This window comes from Anthonomus grandis, chromosome 14, assembly GCF_022605725.1.
Source record: "Anthonomus grandis grandis chromosome 14, icAntGran1.3, whole genome shotgun sequence".
Classification (NCBI taxonomy): Eukaryota; Metazoa; Arthropoda; class Insecta; order Coleoptera; family Curculionidae; genus Anthonomus; species Anthonomus grandis.
The window spans coordinates 12,541,620-12,564,481 of record NC_065559.1 but is presented as its reverse complement, the minus strand read 5'-3'; the positions used below and the strand labels follow the sequence as shown (position 1 = coordinate 12,564,481).

Here is a 22,862-nt window from a genome sequence, read left to right as displayed (position 1 = left end):
AATTCCCTGTGCTTTCCGGATTACTATTTGATTTGATCCTTCTTCCGAATTTGTGTGCAATTCAATATCTGTATTGACAACATAGGTGACCAAAGTCTTCTTTGCCGTAATTTCCCGAAAGACCGTTCTTATTACACCTCGACTGGAGGATCTGATAGTCGTCCCTTTTGATCTACCTCTTAAAAAAGGGAAAGTAAAATTTTAAAAAACGGTCAAACCAAGTAATAAAGTTTTCCTTTCGGGATTTGTGAATGATTAAACTTACTTGTAGCTTACTTAAGTCTGTTTTATTTGCTGGAATTATTTTACGGTAACGTGAATTCTTTGTGTGTTCCTCTGGAATTTTGACATCATGTAAGTAGCACATGGTTCATTTTCATAGAATCTGATTTAAAGTTCAATTTCTCCTTTATTTAAAGATTATCCATTTATTTATTGCGGCCCTATTATGTTCTGCCTTGTCCATGCTGATATTTTGCCACAGAATTAAATTTAGTTAGAAAACCAATTTTTAGGGGTAAGTTATTCATTTGCCGTTATTTCCTTTTTAATCCTTACCCCTTTGTTTCTTAATTAGGGTTCTCCAAATGTTCTCTACAGTTCTCTAAATGTCCCCTAAGTGTCTCCTAAGTTCTATGGATTTTTCTCAGTTTCTTCATGTCCTTCTTAGCTGATTGACCAAGGTAGGCTATAAGTAACCTGATGAAGAAAGCTGCTATATATCAACACCTCAACCCTCAACTGATAGCATCCTCAACACCTCGCCGTCGATTCCCAATTGTGTCGAGAGGTATATGACCGAACGAGGAATAATACTGGCAAGTCCGTTCTAATTTTATTATAGTTATATTTATTGCTATTTTCACATTCTAAAAGGAAAATTAAATAAGGAAAACTCCAAAATATTGTCTATTGGTTTAATAGTATAACAATTTACCAGTTTCCTAAACAGTTAAAAACTTTTCACTTTTATAAGAGTTTTATAGTTTAATTCAAGTGTAGATGTATCCAGGTTAAACAGAATAATAATATTATATCCTCACTTATGTAAATATAGTCCTGTGTTTGCGGTTTATTTTATCATAATAATTAGTGGTATATAAATACTTGATACTTGTTCCCCTGCGCCGAAAGTTCATGAATTTTCCCAGGTTCTAAAAGAATAATTATTTCTAACTATTTATTAATTACTTAGCGCACATAGAACTGTAACTTCGATGGGAAAAGTTTTGGAGTGTTTTATTGTTTAATTTCATTGTTACTCTATAATGCAATAGAATTTACTATTTATTATAACTTTATTGTGGTAAATACATGGTATGGTTTTGGGAAACCCGACTTGTTTTACTTGGGAACGACACCTGACTGAAAAGAAATTTGTTTATGAAATAATTAAGTTTTCTTGATTTTCCTGATTATAAATAACACCAATGGTTTGTAAATTAAACTTTTAATAAATCAAGTGGCGTCCAAGGCGGAAACCAGTAAGTGTAAGTGTAAACCAGTAGTGGACCAGGGGATCACCCACACACTACTCTGCTCACCTGACGAATAGCTGCCGTGCTTATGTGTAGTTAATAATCTACTTCGCACTAAAAATGATTTTTTCGCAAAGAGATTACCTAAATTTGCCTATAAGAAACATGCTTTGTGAAACATTGGTACTATCCCAATTAAATTTTTGTGACACCATCTATGGCCCTTGCCTTGATTCTTCTGACTCATATAGAATACAAAAACTTCAGAATTCCTGTCTTAGGTTTGTATATGGCATAAGAAGGAGAGAACATATTTCACATAAGCTAAAGGTTGCGGGGTGGTTTAATATGTACAATCGTAGAGTGTTGCATCTTATTTGCTTCTTTTTCAAAATTCTTAAGTCAAGGATTCCTTCATATTTACATCGAAAAGTTAGATATCGGACTGACGTGCACAACTTGAATATTAGAAGAAAACAATTATTAACTATTCCTTCACATAATAAAGAATTTTTTAAGAGATCGTTTTCTTACTTAAAATGAAAACTAAACTAATTCTAATAAATCAATAACAAATTACTCACTTAAGTATTTATAATAAAAAATTGTTTTTTATTTTTATTTTTAAATTATAAAATCGAATTATTTATATGTGCCAACCTTTTCCTTGTCCAATTCCAGTTCCTTTTCCTATTCTCTCCTTATCCCATTAGTATGCTTTTTATTCGTGTTGTATTAACTTTCTTCTTTTTTTCTTTAACTGGGAAAATGCTTTTGTTTATTATTTATAAGTGTCATTTATAATTTATAATTATTAAATTTATATAAGGCCTCAACAGAAATCAGGGAATCTCGCAGGGGTTGTTCCCTGGAAGTCTGAAAACATGGCCTATTAGTCACCTTCTGGAATTTTATTTGTATTTGTATAAAATTTAAGTTCTATTGATATTTTTTAATTGTTTCAATACACATTAAATGTGCTCTTTGTAAAGAACGAACTATTCAATATGTGATATGCATTTGGTTTATAACAGAATTGTAATTTTTTGTTTTTCTGGTGATTAATAAAAGTCTTATTATTATTACTTAGGAAGAGAAATTGGCTACAACTATTCTCTGAATACTTCTGGTCCATAGTGGAGATTTTCGGCACCTTGTTGGCATAGATCTTTGGCATTTGTAGATGTTCAGCAAAATTTTAATATAGGTAGGTATAGTAAGTCTATCCAAATTTGATTTTCACTCACTCTTATTATTTTATGTTAGTCAGCGGTGTGATATCACAAGAGTGTTCACACGTTCGATGTTTTCGTCAGTTTTCAAGGTTAAAGAACTCTAAGCCTTGTTCATTTTCAAGATTATTGCTAATGAAAAACTTGAGTGTGAGATAGAAAATATTTCTTATAAAGCTATTTTGGCTTTTCAAACGGTAACTCGATTCTCTAAGCTTAACATAAAATAATAGCATAACGATGCTCCAAATTCAGCCTTTTCATTTTGCATAACGTGCAGCGTTATTTGAAAACAGCACCGCGTTGCCAGAGTACCTGTAGTGTTGCCAGTCAATGTTGCCAAAATTATTTTTTTTTTTAAAATGCAATGTTTCTTTATTTTATATTTATAAAACTAAAAGAAACATAAATTATTCGATCATCTTTCTTTTATTCTTTAATTTCTAGTCAGCTTAGTTAACTCATATTAGTCAGAAAAAATGAGTTAATTTTACTGATTTAACGATTGATGTAACTCTAGAAATGAAGTATGTTGTCTGCGAAATTCATTAATTCCCAATCTATACTAGTGTCTCTAAAAAATACAGATATGGAACCTAAAATAAACCAATTCTTGTAGGCAGTATTTAAATGTTCAATAAATATAATTTAAATATCAATCGCTACAAATCAGCTATTATTTCAGAATAAATCGAGATTAGGCATCATAAAATACCCGCTCTAATATGAATGATGTAGGCATAAAGTTGGCCGAAGAATGTAATAATTTTGAAGGAGAGCTAGATTTGTGTCCGAGGTTTAGGATCCGCGTAAATGAAATTGTCAAAAATGTTATATTGCGCAAAGAATTCTATAAAAAAAAGGACCTCCCTAGTTCTGTATAACTTTTTTTTATTTGAGAATAATTTCCACGCCGATTTTGCCTATTGTAAAAGATAAAAGTGAATAATAAGATATAAAACAAATAACTATATAATTCTTTTAAATATCCTATTCTATAAAAACGGTAGTGGGTAGGAACTTTTTAAGATTTTTTTTAAAGAAGTTCTATCAGGGAGAGTGAACCAAACCCCTACCCTCTGTAGTTTTCAGGATCTTTCTGGATCAGGAAGCTAGCACCTGACTAGATCTTCTTTTCTAGGGTTACACAAAAAGACCACAACGGCAACCAAGGTGGAACAGAATAACTCCGGTACGTCAATCGGGCATCCCTTTGTCCAGAAAAAACAAACTTTAAAGGAACGTAAGTCTCGGGACAAACAGCATAAAATCAGGAAGACAAAGAGAAACCACCTGAATTTTATCTCAACAGAATATCATGTAACAAGAAAGGATCCAAAGTTGTATGCTGGCCGGTCCGAGTAGTTATAGTCGGATTACCGAACAGATGGAGTAAATGATGTGTGCCAAATATAGGCCCGCCCATCGATGCAACCTTGGCAGATTTAGACGAGGAGAATTATGCCTACTTAAAATTAACATAATCCATGGGATCCTTACTATTTTTGAATTTTGTGTGAGCAATCTTTTTTTGAATAACAAGATTCTGTAATTTTCTACTAAAGATGATTTAAAATGTTTAATTGGAACAAACATCTCAATAACAAAATAGAGAGCATTGTAAAAAATATCACTGCATTTATTAATATCTTTCTCATTAAAAGCAGTATCCCAATTCATGCTAGCAAGATAATTATTAATGGCAACAAAATCACAGTTTACAAAATCATAATAATGAACATCATACTTAAAATTTAAATCACAATTAATAGGAATACTTATTTCATAAGCAGGATGGTGGTTTGATGCCGGTGATAAATTTTCAGTAACATACATGACTTCGACATTTGACAAACTTAAGAAAAACAGATCAAGAAATGTACCAAGCAAATTTGGCAACCTGCTTAAGATAGATACAACAACTACATAGCACATTTGCAGATGATATAGACTCAGCCGTCTCAACATGCAGTTCGTTCACAGACTTCCTCCATACCGCATGTGGCAGATTAAAATCACCACACAATAGAATATCACAACTAGTATGAATACTCACAAGATCCATGGATGAGGAGAAGCAGGAGGGAAGTAGACACCACCAAAAATTATATTCTTTTCACTGCATGATACAAGCAAAAAGATGTGTTCCAGGGTTGAATCACGGGTCTGTAATAACCTGGCTTTAAAACATTTACGAACAGGAATCAAAGTGCCACCAACCCTTTGCCTCCCCGTATTTGGGTAACTTAGATCCTGACGAAATTTACCTAAATAACCCAAATATTATTAAGCTCAACAATCTTTCTTGAGCTTGGGATACATCTTAATGTAACTAAATTTTACTTTTATTTTGATACAATACCTTTTGGCTGAAACTAAAACTATAAAAACTTAATTGATATCTAAAGAATATTTAGGTCAACTGAGAACTTATTCTAATATTAAAGCTAGCCTGATCTCCTAATTCACATTTATGGTTTTCTAACCCTATGTTAAAGTGTTCTTTGCTATGTGGATCAATATCACATAAAAAGCCTTCTTAGTTTAATTATTTATTGAAAATTTAGGATCATCAAACCGTATTTATAAGAAATACATGACATTTCTTTAACCATAGTTATGATTCTTAATTTATTTGACTGATTTTATATATTGCCACTAGAATACCATTTGAATCATCAGTCATCATCAGCAGTTTTGGTAAAATTGTAAAGCATCTAGTTTACAAGTGACATTTCTTGGAAAATATGATGCATGATCAGAAAAGCTAATTTAAAATCTAAAAAGTAGGTATAGTTGGGTTTAACTTTTCCTGCTTACAAGGTAAAATAAGGAAGCCTATTCGTATATGATCTTGTGGATCCTTAACTTTAATTCTCAACGGAAAGTAACAAACGCTGAACTTCTAAACTTATTGTATCATATGCATTTCGTTACAGTTTTTAATTATACTTTAGTCATCTAAAAGTCATGCTTCACAAACTTAGGTTACTGAATCTAAAGAACTATTCAAATAAATAATATGATTTAGTTTTTACTTTTTTTTAAACCGAGGTGCTATTAAACAGATATTCTCATAATAAATTAGTATTTGGAACTAAAAAGATAAACTTTTCGAACAAGTCTGAATTGAAAAGAAAACTTAACAAAACTAGATGAATAGTTTACAACAAATATCTATTCTTGTATTTCATTTATGTCTTAAATAATCAAACTTATATGGAATCACTCTATATTTAGCCAAAAAATGTTGCAGATATAGTAAACATAAATTTGGCATAAATAAGCATAAATGGGTCAAATATATACACACACTGAACGGTAAAATATAAGTTTAAAAAACTGATGTCACAAATATATAAAAAAAAACAATAAGATAGAACTTGAATACAAGAAAATAATAAAAAAGTAAAAAGGAAGTATCGAGATTTGGACCTACAACCTCACAGCAAGACTGTTACCGTTTGCTGCGTTGACCGCTAGGCCACACCGTTCATGCGATGGCTTGAAAAAAAAAGGAGGGGACTACAAGATGTTATTAAAAATGAGTCCCGGCTCAAAATTGAACACGTCGTTAACGCAAGTCAAAACTGGACTCGTCTTTGCTCTTGTAATCTCTAGCTTTTCTAGAAGAGCCAGCTTTTTGCAGTGGCGAAGCGTGAACTTTTTTTTCGGGTAGACAAACAACAAAAATCCTTAATTAGAAAAAAATGTGTATTCAATATTAATAACCACTAAAAAAACCTTTTCTATACACCAAAAAATAAAAATACTAATTATTAAATTACTATAGCACGCGCCCCCACCAAATGCAGACAAAACTGAAGATGTATTGCGGCCGACCAGATCAAGCGTGTCCATAAACAATAACCCTCAACAGCATAATAAAATAGCTGGTCGACTTCGATAGACAAAAGCTCGAATGTCTTCCCCGCGAGTAAATTTTGCATACCTAATAGGCTGAATGCGGCCGGACCTCTGTAGCCTGCTTGATGCGTATTTGGTTCGATATGCTCCAAATTTCGGAAGACAAATATCAATGTGTCTTCCTGGGGCTCGTATACATTAATTGGGTGTCAGCCCTGTATTTTTATCTTAATCGGTGCGGCAGGCGGGGCGCGCCTTCGGATTAAAAATGTTTAGATACTATATAATAATAGTAAGGATAGCGACTACGTTCTGTGTTATTTTTTTAAATTTTAATTTAACAATTACATGAAATAATTACGTGATAAATTAATGACAAATAACTGGATAATTTTGGGTAGACAGTGTCTACCTTGTCTACTCGTACGCTTCGCCACTGGCTTTTTGCCCTTCTGGCAGTCATGAACCAATGCTACATTATTGGGATAGGAAAAATTATGGCCTGTTCACAATAAATGATTGGCAAACGCTGACTTGGTCTCGAGAGTATCGGTGGCTCTAAACTTGTTCACCAGACCTAGATGTTCTTGTACCCTTGTTGAAATTTTCCTCCCGGGCTGTCCCACATAAATCGTAGGGCAATCGGCACAATGCAAACTATAAACTCCTGATTTCGAAAGCGGATCTGGCTTATTCAATGGTTTAACCAGATTTCTTTTTACGGAATTAGAAGTTTTAAAAGCGATTGAGATGTTAAAAGGTTTATAGAATTTCGCCACCCCCTGGGAAATACCTCCAAAGTAAGTTAAAAATATTATGCATATTTCTACAAATATTTCGCATATTTCTACAATTATCTTGTTTGGTGGTTAGTATAGTAAATCGTTTTACTTCAGTAAGTTTATTTTTATCTAAATAAAGTTAACAATGCGTTATGCAGGACTAGCAGATATGCAACGGGGGAAAAATAATTGCTTTCGTTGAACAATGCATGTCGGAAAGATAAGTAGCCGCAGTAGTAGGTGTGACCCAAGGAGCAGTTTCAAAAACCTCTAACAGATATTTAGAACTAGGAATCTTAGGAAGATTAGGCCTAGTTAAAGTTGCCAAAGAGTCACAACCGAACAACAGGAACGTCTTGTATGTCAAATTGCTAACAGAAATCGTAGTGATTCGAATCCAGAGCTAAAACGCCAATTTCTTGAAGCTACTGGTGTGAGTGTTTCCATTGAAACCATACGAAGAAAGCTTCGTGCGCAAGGTCTATATAGTGGGAGTCAGCTACAGGTACTTGAGCTATCTGGGCAAATTAAAATAGACCGGTTAAATTGGTGTGTTTAACACTAAAATAGGACTTTTGAAAATTGGAAAAATGTTCTTTTTTCGGATGAGATTAGAGTTAGCCTTAAGTCAGATAATCGTCAAGTTCGGATTCTCAGAGCTCCAGGAAGACCAGCTAGACTTCAGGTTGCAAAATCCATTTCAAAGTATAAAACAGTTGTAATGGTTTGATGGAAACAATAATATTGTTGATATCACTTCAGCAGCGATTGACGGGTCAAAGGTATGTGGATTTGGTGTATGTGTGAACGAGTAGTCAGACTTTGGAGATAATTTAATTTTTATACAAGATAATGCACCTTTTCATACCAGCAGAGGGGCTCGAGATTATCTTGACACCGAAGGACTTACCATTTTAAATTGGCCTACATGTTTACCAGACTTAAATTCCATTAAAAAATTAAAGGATTAAGTCAAAAGACAAATAAGAACTCGACAGAAAATCGTAGAAACTCCCAACAACTTATTTCAGTCGTATTGGAAGAATAAGAAAAATTAACCCCAGGAGAGTGTTGATAGATAGATATAATTAAAAGCATACCAGTACATATTGAAGCCTGCATAGAAGTTAGAGGAGGCAACACCTTTACCTTGCTTTTTCCCCTTTTTGAATTTTTCTATTTTCTTGAATTTTTTTTGTCCAACCCAAAAATATATATTTTATTTGTTTTTGAAGTTTGCTTTTGTTTATTTACGTCGTATTTGTAGTTTTTTTGTCATTAAATAAAACAATTTATAAGCAATTAACAGCATTTTAATTAATATTTTTTTAGGAGTTGAAATTACTATAAAATTTGAAGTGATTCCGTTTACCTTTGGTTGTGTGTAATTATACTATTTCAGGCAATTTTATTCATTGAAATAAATTAAAGCTTAGTTTTGTTATATTTTTAGTACTGTTTTTTTTAAATCTGTAATGAAAAAAAATAATTTATTCATTTGTTACCTTTATTTTTCACTTTCTTTCTTAAAAAAAAATAACAACATAACAATCTATATAGTAATAGAGGAGACTTAAAAATGTCTTTAATTTACCCAATGTTTGTTGAGTAATAATTAAACTTCTTTAAAAATTTAAGCTAATTGACATAAACGCACATTTTATTCATTTGAAAAAATAAATAAAGATGCTTTTAAAAAATTCGAAACAATTCAAAAATAAAATCATGTTGTCCAGTTCCAATATATAAACCATATAACGTAATATTTTACATCAGCAAAATTTTCACACTATTTTCCCACATCAAGCTTTTTAACTCGGCCATCTATACGCAAAGATAGACACATTTTGATTTGTAATGTCATAAGTTTGGATTCGGCTGACAGAACATTTTGCAGATATTCCGAGTGGACTGCGTTATCAAGTTGACGTCAAGAGAAAACTGAATGTGGTGTAAAAAATTGCTTCGGGTCGACCTCAGTGAATATTTAAAAAAGTTTACATAAAAGTATAAATATTTACTAGATTGCTCGATAGTGGCTACAACAGAATTTATATTATTTTATTTATTACTATATATAGTATAAAACCTATTTTATTATTTTATTATATTATTCTTTTCTTTATTTTTCAATTTTAATCTAGCCTTTTAAAACCAAACTCTTTTAAGCTTTATTTATTCTATGTGAATAGATTTTATAATCAATAAATAACTTTATATATTTAATAAAGGATAGCATTTTGAGACTTTTTTTTATAATTTCCATGTCTAAAAGTTATCTTCAATTATAGCATTGTGTCCACTATTTTTATGCTGACAATATGCAATTCAATTATTCATTTTTACCAAGTGAGTTTAAATTAGCTGAAATTAATCAAGAATTACAAGACCTTTATGAGGTGTCTTTAAATCATTTATAAAAATTAAACTTCTTAAAATCATGGGTAGTATTTATTGGTAATCAAACACGTGTTCTAATAATCAAAGATGTATTGGGCTTTTTTTTAGAGTTAGCGAAGGCATTTTTGTAAGGTGCTCCAGCTCTTTCCTTGAATGTTCTTCTAAGAGAATGGGGTTAAGGGTATTATATAAATATCTTTGAAAGCTATTCGCATGTAAAAGAACAAGCAAGTTATATTGCGTTTTCAATCACTATGGCGAATCGTTTACCTTTCGATGCCATACAAGTTAAAGACTAAAGTAAAATGATTGAAGAAACTTAAATTTTAATATTTGGTTTAAAATGGACCAACAAGTTTTAAGATTGGCATCAATGATTCTCAATCTGGTGTTCGCAAAAAGATATTACTATCTAGGGATACGAGATGGCGCTTGAGTAGTAAGCATTAGTTGTTTGTGCTCCTACCTTTGTTATTAAATTTTGTAATCCAGTGGTCAAAAATTTAGTTTCTTCTATCACAGTGCAGTTATTTAGTGCCTCTATAAGCCCTGTAAAGTGAAGGATAAGAAGAAAAATGTCAAATAAAGGGCAAAACCTTAATTTAAAATCAGTCAGTGCACGTGTGGAGGAACTGTCAAAACAATTTGCCGATGGTTTTAACCTTTTGCGCACAGAGTTTACGAACTACAAACAATCTCCGCAAAATCTTATGAATGGTGAAGAAAACAGCAGTTTTTTAAATAAACTGAATTCTTTCCAAGAAAATATGACACTCTCCTTACGGCAGCTTTCCCAGGAGGTAAGGGAGATAAAATTAAGCGTCGTCAACCTACAAAAAAAAACTTCCCAAGTGGAAGTAAATCAAAACCTTAACTCGTTAGTCCTACACGGGTTAGAGGAGTCTTCCTCTGATCCATTTAATATAGTTGCGACTTTATTTAATGACAAACTTTCTGTAAAAATAAATAAATCTGACTTATCCCACTGCTACCGTATGGGGAAAAACATAAAACATCAGAACCAAAAGCCCCGCCCCCTAGTGGTCCAGTTTGTTTGCCGTTGGATGCGAGATCGTGTGTTTTCAGCCAAAAAACAACTTAAAGGCTCGCGTATTCTAATCACAGAACTATTAACATCAACAAACTGACAATTATTAAAAAAGGCACGAGAGGCATTTAGTTCCGAATCGTGGACTTATAACGGCTTAGTATATGTGCAAACAGGTGATGTGCGGAAATTAATTCGTGATGAACAAGCTCTCTGATGACTTAATCGTAGGTGAATAATTATCGCGAAACTAGTGTTGGTTAGTTCAATGGAAAAAATGACAGCTGGTAACCACTGGATTTCACATAAAACAGGTACTCTAATGAATTCTCTAATTAAATACGTTAATATATTGGTCATTAGGTTGTGCAAGTATTTTACTATTATAATGAAAATGTTTATTTATATCTTCCTAAAAAATAAATACAGACGTTCTTATTCTCTAAACTAAACTTATATTTAAAGATCGACTGGCTTTTGCATACTATTATTATAATAAAAATTTAAAAATTTCTCTGCATGCCTAGTTGATATAAAATTAAATTAAAGGCTTTTTGCTTTGTTTTTTTTTCTGAATTGCAATATTTTGTAAACAATAAGTTGTAGATAATATTCATGATTGAAAGCTAGGTACTAATATTGTTTAATGATATTTCTACGCTAATGATTACTAAATATATATGCATATAATAACGATAAAGCCAAAAAAATGAAAATGTTAAATAATTAAATGCAAATGATTTATTTTTTAACGTATTTATAGGTACTATAATTTTCTGTTTTGCTTAAAGTTTCTTTGTATTGAGTAGGATAGTACAAACACGATAAAAATAAAGTAAATAAGTGTTTAATTTACTTAACTCGGTGTTCATTAAAAGGGAAAAATATATGTATATGTATGTATGTGTATATAATTATAGATAGTTGTTAGGTTTAATTTTGTTTTTTTTCTCTTTTTTTTGTGAGCATATACTCCCTATTTTAACCCTTTTTCCCTTTTTTTTCTCCTTTTCCTGTACTTACTTACCTTAATTGTTTAACAAAAAATTTTCTATTTTGCCTTAAAATAATGTTTTCATGTGCACACATTAACGCAAGGTCCATCTTAAATAATTTTAATATTTTTCAAGTACATGTAGATAGTTATCAATATGATTTGATTGGGGTTTCAGAGACATGGTTACATACAGGGGTTACCAACGAAGTCATAGAATTGCAAGATTATAGTCTCATACGGCAAGATCGATTAAGCAGGAGAGGTGGTATAGCTGTTTATGTAAAATCATGTATCGACTATCGTGAAGTTCTTAAGGAAACATGCGATTATCTTGAGCATGTCTGGATCGAATTAAAAGTAAATAATCAAAAAGTTTTAATTGGTAATATATATCGTCCTCCCAAGAGCGACATACATCTATTCTATTCCCGTCTTGAAAATATTATGACCGACTTTTATGTTAACTATGAGTCTATTTTACTTTTGGGTGACTTTAATATAAATTTTTTAGATTTGAATTTTAAGGTATCATTAAGCGAAATTACTGAATTATATGGTTTGCAACAGCTTATAACTGACCCTACCAGAATATCCAATACCACTATGTCTTTAATTGATTTACTTTTCTCAAATTTAGAGTCGGTGGAGAATTGTGGAATGAGGGATATTGAAATATCGGATCATATGCTAATTTACTGCAACATAAACTTTGATATACCTAAGCCTCAAATTTATAATTTCACTTATAGAAATTTACAAAATATCAACACTTGTTTATTTCAGTCTGATATTGAATCGATTCCCTGGCATAATATGTACAATATGGCCGATTTAAATAATAAAGTTTTTTTTTTACTCAATCTTTATTAGAATTAATTAATTTACATGCTCCTATAAAAAACGTAAAGGGTAAAACTAGACCATATTGCCCCTGGATTACTCCTAATATTAGATTTATACAAAGACTTCGCAACTCGGCTTTACGTAAATTTAGAAACACCAAAAGTCGCGAGGATTGGGAAAATTATAAGCAGTACAGAAATCTTGCAGCTGGTTCAATTAGGGCGGAAAAAAAGGCATACCTGGCTCACAGATTTAGAGTATGTAATAACAAAAAAACATAGCAAGAACTTAATAAACTAAATATTTCTAATAAATCAAATATACAACTTCCTCCTCTTATGCAAGATGTAAATAAACTTAATATTTTTTTTCTAATATTAACAAAAACAATAATAACCCTGACGAAGAATTTGTTGGGTATTTTAAAAAACATAGGTTAAATTATTTGGCTGAATTTAAATTTAATTTGGTGACACAAAATATAATAATAAATTACTTAAAATCTATTAAATCTAAAGCATTTGGCGTTGGTCAATTAAACATTACCCTGATTTTGCTTTGTTGTCCTGCCATAATTAAACCACTCACTCATATTATAAACGAATGTTTAGAACAAAACTGCTTTCCCGATCAATGGGAAGAAGCCAATGTTATTCCTTTGCCCAAAATAAAAAATCCTGTTGAATTTAATGATGTTCGCTCAATATCTGTACTTCCTATACTATCAAAAATATTAGAAAAAGTTATGGAGTATCAAATAGTTCAATATTTAAATGTAAATAATTTAATTCCTAAATACCAGTCTGGGTTTCGTAAGGGGTATAGTTGTGCAACCGCTTTATCTAAAGTGACTGATGATATTTTTAAGGAACTTGATAAAAATAAAGCTACGGTGTTGATTCTCTTAGATTTTTCTAAAGCCTTTGACATGGTAAATCATAGAATATTACTGGCTATATTAGAATATATGGGTTTTGCTGAGTCTGCGTTGGCATTGGTGTCTTCTTTCTTGTTTAATCGAAAACAAAGAGTAGTGCTTAATAACAATAAATCAAATGCACTGGATGTTACCTCTGAGGTACCCCAAGGTAGCATTCTTGGTCCTTTGTTTTATACTCTTTATACTTCACAAATTACAAAAAAAAATTTACACTGTAAGCACCATTGCTATGCAGATGACACCCAGCTATTTTATTCATTTCATCACACTAATGTTGTCCAAGCTAATCAATATATAAATGAGGATTTAAATATCTTAAATATAGAAACTCAAAAATTACTTCTAAAGATTAACCCCACTAAATCAGCAGCAATTCTTTTTTGTAGTGACAATCATCGAACTAATATTTTAAATAATTTAAATGTACACCTTAATAGCAATATAATAAGTTTAAAAAACTCTGCAAAAAATCTTGGACTAGTAATGGACTATAAACTTAGATTCAAAGAACATGTTACCCTTAAACTAAAAAATGGATATTCTGCCTTAAAAACAATATATCGTCAAAGACATTTTTTAAGCTCAAGTATCAAAAAACTGCTCTGTGATGCTTTAGTACTATCACCGTTAAATTTTTGCGACACAATTTATGGACCAAGTCCGATAACTCCGACTCAGGTAGAATTCAAAAACTTCAAAACTCTTGCTTAAGACTTATATTTGGTATAAGAAGACGGCAACATATTTCTTATAAATTAAAAGAAGCAGGTTGGCTAAATATGCACAATAGACGAATATTACATATTTTATGTTTTTCTTACAAAATTCTTCAATCAAAAACTCCGCCTTATTTACTTGAAAAGCTTACCTATCGTACTGATGTGCATAATCTTGATATAAGACGTAAAAATCTTTTAACAATTCCTAGCCATAGCAAAGAACTCTTTAAGCGATCCTTTTCTTATGTCGTACCAAATTCGATTAATAAGTTCAAAATAATTAATTTGACTGTCACTAAAAAAACTTTTAAATTAAAAACCAAGCTTCTTCTTTTAAATCAAACTTAATTTTTCTTGAATGCCTTTCTTTATTAAAATACTACGCACATGCTAACTAACTGAATGCAACGTAAAATATTCTATTAACATTTATTATTCAAAAATTAACTGTTTAAAAAAAAAAAGAAGAAAAAAGAACAATTCTTTCATTCCGTTTCATCCATTTTTCCCCCTACTGCTTTTTCCTCTCATAAGTATATGCCTACCTATTTGTTTTTTTTTTAGTTTGTCTATAAGAATTGTCTAGAAAAAATTTTTTTCTCTCACTTCTTCTATTATAAGCCTTAACAGAATCCAGGAAGTTGCTTCCTTCTTTTCTGGAAGTCTGAATGCATGGCTTTTTAGTTGCCTTACTTGTGTTAACTAAATTCTTTATATAACCTATTGTTTTTAATATGCTCTCTTTGTTTAATATTCTAATATTCAATTCCATGTTCCATTGCTACATAATCATATTACCTTCTGTAATTATGCTTTTTTTTGTATTGGTGGCTAATAAACGTCTTATTATTATTATTATTATTATTATTATTATTATTATTATTATTATTATCTATACAGCGTGTTAAAGTTTTAGGAAATTTTTTTTTTTTTAATCATACAAAAGGTAATATTGCAGATATTTGTGTGAAATTTGGTATACCTTTTTTGATCACTAAGGAACAGTTTAACACTGATTTAATTTTTTTAAATAGTAATCATTATTATTTGATTGAAGAGAGTATAATAATGTGTCTGATTTAAAAAATGGTAAATTTTACAAACAGTAAATTAGCTGAAATACATTTTACCTATGGGGTTGTAGAAGGAAATGCAGATAAAGCCAGGCGGATATACTAAAAACGTTATCCAAATCGCGTACAATCTGATCTAAGAACGTTTTCTAGGATTCATGGCGTTTATTTACGAGACCGGAATATTCAAGAATACCGGAACTTGAAGAAGGAATTTCACATGAAATTGAGGAGAATCTAGAAGCAAAACTAGTACTAGGAAAATGGCGCCAACCTTTAATGTTTCACATGAACTTTTTTGCAAAATTCTCATCGGAAATTTGTTATACCCGTATCACATTCAAAGAGTGCAAGCATTACTCCCTAGAGATTTCTCATTGCGAATTAATTTCTGTAGGTGGTTTCTTCAAAAGTTGGTGGAAAATCCCCTATTTGACAGGCAGATTCAGATGAGGCTAATCTTCGTCGAGACTCGATAAGGAATTTCCATAATAATCATTTATGGGTGGATGAAATCCTTCATGCAATTGTTGAATCTAATCATCATGTGCAGTTCTCATTAAATGTTTGGGCTGGCATTATTGATAATCATCTGATCGCATGGATCGCTGGCGCATTTTTTCTTCCAACAAGACTTAATGGACAACCCTATTTACACTTTTTTAAAGAAAATTTGTCGCCAATACTTACGCCGCGTACATTTTTAAATCGCTAATATCACAATAGATATATAGGGCGCGGAGGAACAGTCATGGCCGCCTAGGTCTCCCGACCTTAATAGTTTAGATTTCTTTTCTGGGGGCATCTAAAAAGCTTAGTGTATGCGGTGCCGATTCAATCTGAAGAAGAGTTACAAAATCGTCTAACAATATCCTTTTAAACTATAACGAATACCCTATTAATTTCTAATAATGTGCGTCAGTCTATGCGAAAAAAAGTGAATGTATACAGGGTGTCCCGAAATTACATATTTGTTAAATTTTGTTTAACGTTGTGTTGACATTTTTTAAATTTGCTTTGGCAAAGTAAATTAGTTCTTTTTTGTGATTTATTTTTCAATAATTATGGATAGATTTACAAATCAAGAGTTAGCTGACATGCATTTTGTTTATGGTTTGTGTAATGGCAGTTCTTTAGCGGCTGTCCGTGAGTATCGCCGAAGATTTGCCCTAAGACATGTTCCAGATCGTCAAGTTTTTATAAACACTCAACGACATTTATGCAATAAGAAATGTGTCAAGAGCCACACATATCCCTCGCTCTATATTAAGTAATTAAAAAAATTACTTATTGTTACGATAGTAATTTAATTTTTATTAGATTGGAAGAATGAAGATCCCAAGGGTTACATCCGTTTCATTACCAGCGGGTCCAAGATTTAGAGCCAGACGATTTTCCATCAACTTATTGGCCCGATAGAATTACCCAATCGGCTAACTTCGGAGAAATATCTTATGCTGGAAAATAATCTTGTAGAGCTTCTGGAAGAAGTTCCTCTTATCTTACGCCAAAACATGATTTTTCAACAAGACGGAGCGCTTGCTCATTTTGGTCGCAATGTGCGTGAGTGGATAAATAACCATTTTTCTGAATATTGGATTGGTCGAGGTGGTCCTACAAATTGGCCTCCTCAATCTCCAGATCTAACTTCGTTAGATTATTATTTATGGGGACATTTAAATGAGTTGGTATATGCCGTGGAGATAAATACCCGTGAACAATTGATGCAAAGGATTAATTGGGCTGTTAATGAAATAAAGAGAAATCCATTTTTTGTTTTAAGGGCTACTCGCGCAATAACGCGTAGGGCAAGATTGTGTCTTCAGCAAAATGGAAACCACTTTGAACATTTATTATAATTTGTGCTTTTTTGTTTGGTGTTTTTATGTTTTTTTTTACGTAATAAATTAATTGTTTCTTTTTTTTATCTATTCAATTACATTTAAAAAAAAAACAATTGAACTCGAAAAACAATTTTTGATCTTAAATATTATATTTGTCATAGTCTTAGGTCATGTTTATCCCCAACGGATTTTTAAGATGCTTTTTAATTTTATTAACTGTTATCAAAATAACTTACACGTTCTCTTTGCAAAACATTTACATCTAATTTTTTCGAAAACGGAAGCTCCTATCGAAATTAGACAAGAGCACCTTTTTTATGTAAAAATGTTTGTTCTTTTCAATTCTGATACCAAAATTATCACGGAGTTGCTAAAAAAAAAGTTTTAACAATTTAAATTTTACCGACCACTTATTTTACACGACCCTGTCATACATTTTGGCAAAACTGGTTGCAATATCAGTTTTCAATAAAACCAATAGTAAATGTTGAAAATTTCAAAAGATTACAGCTAGGCGTTCCGGACATATTAACAAAAAACCATCTTTAACATGATTCATAAAACACCCTGTAATATAAAAACGATGCACTTTTGAACCATACTGTATATGGACTTTTTGTCTTATTTTTAGACAAAGGTGCGGCTAGTAAAATATTGCGATATAATTTCGGGACACCCTGTATATATACTTGTTGGTGGAAGATATTTTCAACAATAATTGCTGTAAATTATTTGAGGTATTTATTTTTTGCGCGAAAAAAATGAGCAGTGGCGTATAATTTTTTCCTTCCAAAAATATGTAGTTCATACGAACGTCGATGGTACCCCATACGGACGTCACTGGTAAAATTTATTATAAATAAAATTTAATAAGTAATATAAAATTTATTTTAAAATATCTATTACGTCAGAAACTGTTCCTTAGTGATCGAAAAGTGTGTACCAAATTTCATAAAAATATCTGTATATATTATCTTTTTTATAATTAAAAAAACATATTTTGTCTTAAAACTTTAACACCCTGTAGCTCGAAAACTAAGAGGTCTAGAATATATTTTGTTGATATATTTTTTTTAAATCATCCACTTCTTGTAATATCGGTTCTCAATTAATTAACACTCTGCATATGAAACCAGACAGGAGAAGTAAGTTTTCGATGTGAGGTCATTGTTGAGTTTTGTAGGTCACGATCTTTGTTTATAAAAATGAGGAACTTTGCACATATAAAACTAGAAATAAAACCGAAAATCACAATATACTATTAAGAAGTAATAAAAATGCTAAACTAAGATATTTGAATTGTTTGGGACCAAAGATTTGTAATATTTTATCAGTGGAAATTAGAAATTCAAAAAGAATAAAAATATTTAAATGAGAAAGTAAAATTTGATGTAGTTGTAGTCTTTTATGAGTAATTTTAAATATGATTTGTTAATTTGAGTTTCTTATTTATAATTGTATTTTTATTTGACAATAGTAAAAATGACATTTAGAATTTATTGTTGATTAGTATAGTTGGAAAATTATAATTGTAACATTTTGCATATGCGTATTCAGTCACCTAGTTGCTGAGTTGCCATTTAATTTTAATATTATTATAATTGTAGTTACTGAAATACAATTAACTAAAATTCTTCTAAATGATGTTTCAAAATCAATTCATTTAATCTACATCAGTATTCTAGCAATATTTCGTATTTTACCCTGGAAATAATCAATGTTACTTAATCCACATTTATAAAACACTACGAGAGCTGAAATTCAACCAATCTCTTTAAGGTTTCAAAACCTTAAGATAAATGTGCAATTTTCCCCAGAGTGCATTCTGGGTATATCGCTCAGATATTGACGATTCGCCACTGTTCTGAGGATATTCTTCTATTTTATAGGACCGTATGTTCTTTCCTACAACGTCAGAGGATTAAAATATTTATTTAGGTTAACGCGAAATGTTTTCCGCTTTTCAGGTTCCCCGTGCTATAAACTCAGTTGCAACGTTGCTGCAGCAAATAAAAATATTACTAAAATTTTACAATGGGAAGAAATTACTTTTTGAGCATGAAATTATACGGCAAGGAATACCAGTGAAAAAGTATAACTTCTAGTTTAAATTGCTACGTTGTTAGGAAAGTTTTTAAATTGAATAAATGTGTATGGCAATATATAATTGAAATGATTTTGACAATTATTATAAACTAATTCATTCCTCCGCTTAAGTAAGAAATAAATACTAAGTTTTTTAAAGTCTCACATTCTTCATCTGTCTATATAAAGTATAAGAAGAAACAGGATTTTGCAGGTAGTAGCAAATTTCTGCGTAAAAAAAGAATTTATAATGCATAGTTGTACTATTTGTACCTAATTTGTTGTGCTTAGAATTGCAGGTTTATGAATTTTACATGTTAAGATTGTAAAATTCATACTCATTCATACTCATTGTAAAATTCACACTCATTCTACTCACAAATGGTTTATTTATGTTAAGTTAATGTTAATGTACTTAAAAAATATTAAAAGTACAAACAAAAATAAAATGTATCGCGTAGTCTAAAATTCTCAATACACAAAAAAAAATTAAAAAGTTTATGTTTTACATTTAGTCACTATAGTAGTATGATATTATTAACAACCTGTGTTTTGTGAGCAGACCTATAATTCGAATATATTAAAACTGCACCCCAATACTGCATACTTTGCTCTTTAATACATTTACTGAGGTCACAAAAACCCTCATTACTAGATACCTATAAATGACGAATTGCAAATTTATGCTGTCACTACCACAAATAATTTTATCTTATATCGCTTTTCCTTTCACCTTAGATATCTTAACCCACTAAAAATATTACTTCGATATTGGGTTATCCAAGTTGTAAGTCCTACTTTATTGCTTTTAATTGAACTTAGTTTCAAATCATATTGGCATGATATTAGTACTAAAAGAGTAAAGGCGTTCACAATTCTAAATTACAACTTACATGAGTGATGTGAATTTTGTTTTCTTTTATTGTTGTAAAACTTCTTGTGCTCCCTTACTGGATTGACTTTTACCATGTGTGCAATTAACCTGTTATTTTAAAATTTCAGTAGTCACATGTGCGACATGAGAAACTATTTTAATTACAGCGTTATACTTGGCTGAGCAATTTATGGGAATTTTGACGTGTTGTATTGCATTAACTCACACGTGCTGAACATTTTATTCACACAATGTATTCCTTACTTGTAAACTACAGTATCGAAAACATTATGGCAAATTTAATCAGTAGTAGTCAGTTGCCTGGCTTCCAAAAACCTCATCTACTATGAACGCTTCTTCTCCTATGAGTTTTATTTTAAAATAACCTAAATTAAATTTAACCGTAAACTAATTTCAATACACATATATCTGTATAAATTATTACATAAAAGAAAGCAAAAAACGATATTACCAGACCAACTCTATACACAATAATACTACCTTTCGCCTCTGCAATACTCCCCCAACCTGCAAATTGAGATAGCAATTTGAATTAAATAACAATGTAATTGAATTAAAGTCATTTTATTGATGGATCTGAACAAACCATTAAAGCATGATAAACGCAAGCCCAAGCATTGAACCATAAAATAATCGCATGCAGCAACAATGCTTAATTTGCATATATTTCCTAAATGCGAAAGCTACAAGTAATTCAGGCTGTAACTAATCAAATAGATCGACAGCGGCTTTGAATATATAAATATATTTTCCTATTTTGAAATTAGGATTAATCAAGCTGACAATGAAGTAATAAAGAGTTTATTTGAGCTTGAAATGATGACAATTTGGCAATGTTCTCAATGTAATACTTTTCACAGAGATTTTCGAAATATCGTTGTCAATTTTTAACTAAAGTAATGGGTCAATTTATATGGATACAATTTGAAAAACGAGTAATTATTATTTAAAAGTAATTTGCTTTTTGGAAAATAAATGGTTTAAAGGTTTTTAGAGAAGTCAATTATACTTTTTTAATACGAATTGAATTTTAATTGGAATTGCATAGGAAATTAGCTTGCGCATGATGAATATTCATTTGTAATTTTAAAGAGCTTTTATTTAATCTTCTATTATTCGACTATACCTACTCGTTATATTATTTAATTAAAATTTAGTTATACCGATTAATGCCAACACCATAAATACATGCACATGCGATATAGAACTAAAACACTAGTAGAGATAGAGAGAGACAGATATACAGATAACGATGTATAAACATATCTAATAAAAGTGTTAGTTAAAGAATTATAATATAAGTGTTTTAAAAAAATTGTGCAATATGAAAATTTGCTTTTCTACTATTAGATTGTTTAGACAAGACAAGTTTAATATATATGGAATTATACAGGGTGTTTTAGATCTATGGGATCAAACTTCTGGGGGTTGTTCAGTGCAACAGAAGAATCTATTTGAGTATAGGAACCCATGTCCGAAAATGCGTCACTACGCCACTACGGCCCTAAGACGCGTTAAAATTTATAAAAAACATTAATTACCTAAATAGGACCTGCTGCATTTATTTTTACTTTTTGTACATGATACCATAACAACAATTGTTTAAAATCAACGCTAATCAATGTCAATTCTCAATGTCATGTTTCAAAATTTATAGCTTTCAATTTTTAAACATTTATTGCTAATGAAAAACTTTACCAATTAAGAATTGGCGGATATACATTTGGCATACGAAGCAACAGACTGCAATGCACGAGCAGCATCGCGGTTGTATCATGAACATTATCCCGAACAACAGCATCCTAGATACAAAAAGTTTATTGCGGTTCATCGGCGGCTCGCTGAGACAGGCATGTTTAAGACCAAGATGCATGATACTGGTGACGTCGCTAAGAATATGAATACGAGTAAGGCCGTCGTCCCACCAAAGATACGCGACGGCAACGCGAAGGCGATACGATTTCGCCTGGACACATTCAGACGACATGCAGTTGCCCCACCAAAGATACGCGTTTCGTGTTTCCTACGTTTAGTTGTTCAGTTTAGTTCAAAATGTCATCGAGTGAAGACGAGGATGTGGTTGCAATGTATTGGTATTTGCGGAATTGAAAAAAAAAATAAAAAGAAAATGGTGGGTGCATCCTTTTATTGAGAAAAATTACCTGAATTACCTCCGCTGTTTACTTCCTTAGCTACTGCTGCCCAAGGTTTTTCAGTCAAATCTTTTCGCGAATATTCTGATAGCTTATAATTATATAAACAAGCATGTTTTTCGACAGCATCAACTAATTTTAAATTAAAATCCAGCACAGCATTTTGTTGTGCCATAATAAACAAAAAAACAAAACTTCGATAAATGAAAAAAAAAAACGCCCACACACAGCTTGAATGTTGCTTCGCAACTGACACGTCCAGTCTCTCGGCAACACGAAGGCGACATGCATTTGGATGTGTCTTCGGCGCAGCATTGGTGGGGACAAAACGATTTTAAAACATGGGTTCGACACGAAAGATACACGCTGGCGACATCGCGGAGATGTGGCTTCGCTGTCGTGTATCTTTGGTGGGACAACGGCCTAACGCTTCTGTCTGGCGGGTACTACATGAGCAACAACTCCATCCTTACCACTTCCAGAAAGTTCAAGGTGTGACTGCAGCC

General features: G+C 31.4%; 1 protein-coding gene and 1 long non-coding RNA gene across 31 annotated transcripts in view; one reads left to right on the top strand and one right to left on the bottom strand.

The window, feature by feature from the left end:
• Positions 1-22,862, bottom strand: part of LOC126744584 (protein turtle) — a 735,337-nt gene that overhangs the window by 192,177 nt on the left and 520,298 nt on the right. The gene's annotated exons all lie outside the window — the stretch shown is intronic.
• LOC126744598 (uncharacterized) lies at positions 151-1,211 on the top strand. Its single transcript, XR_007663243.1, has 3 exons — positions 151-354; positions 420-517; positions 578-1,211. It is a non-coding gene; the product is annotated as an uncharacterized LOC126744598 (long non-coding RNA).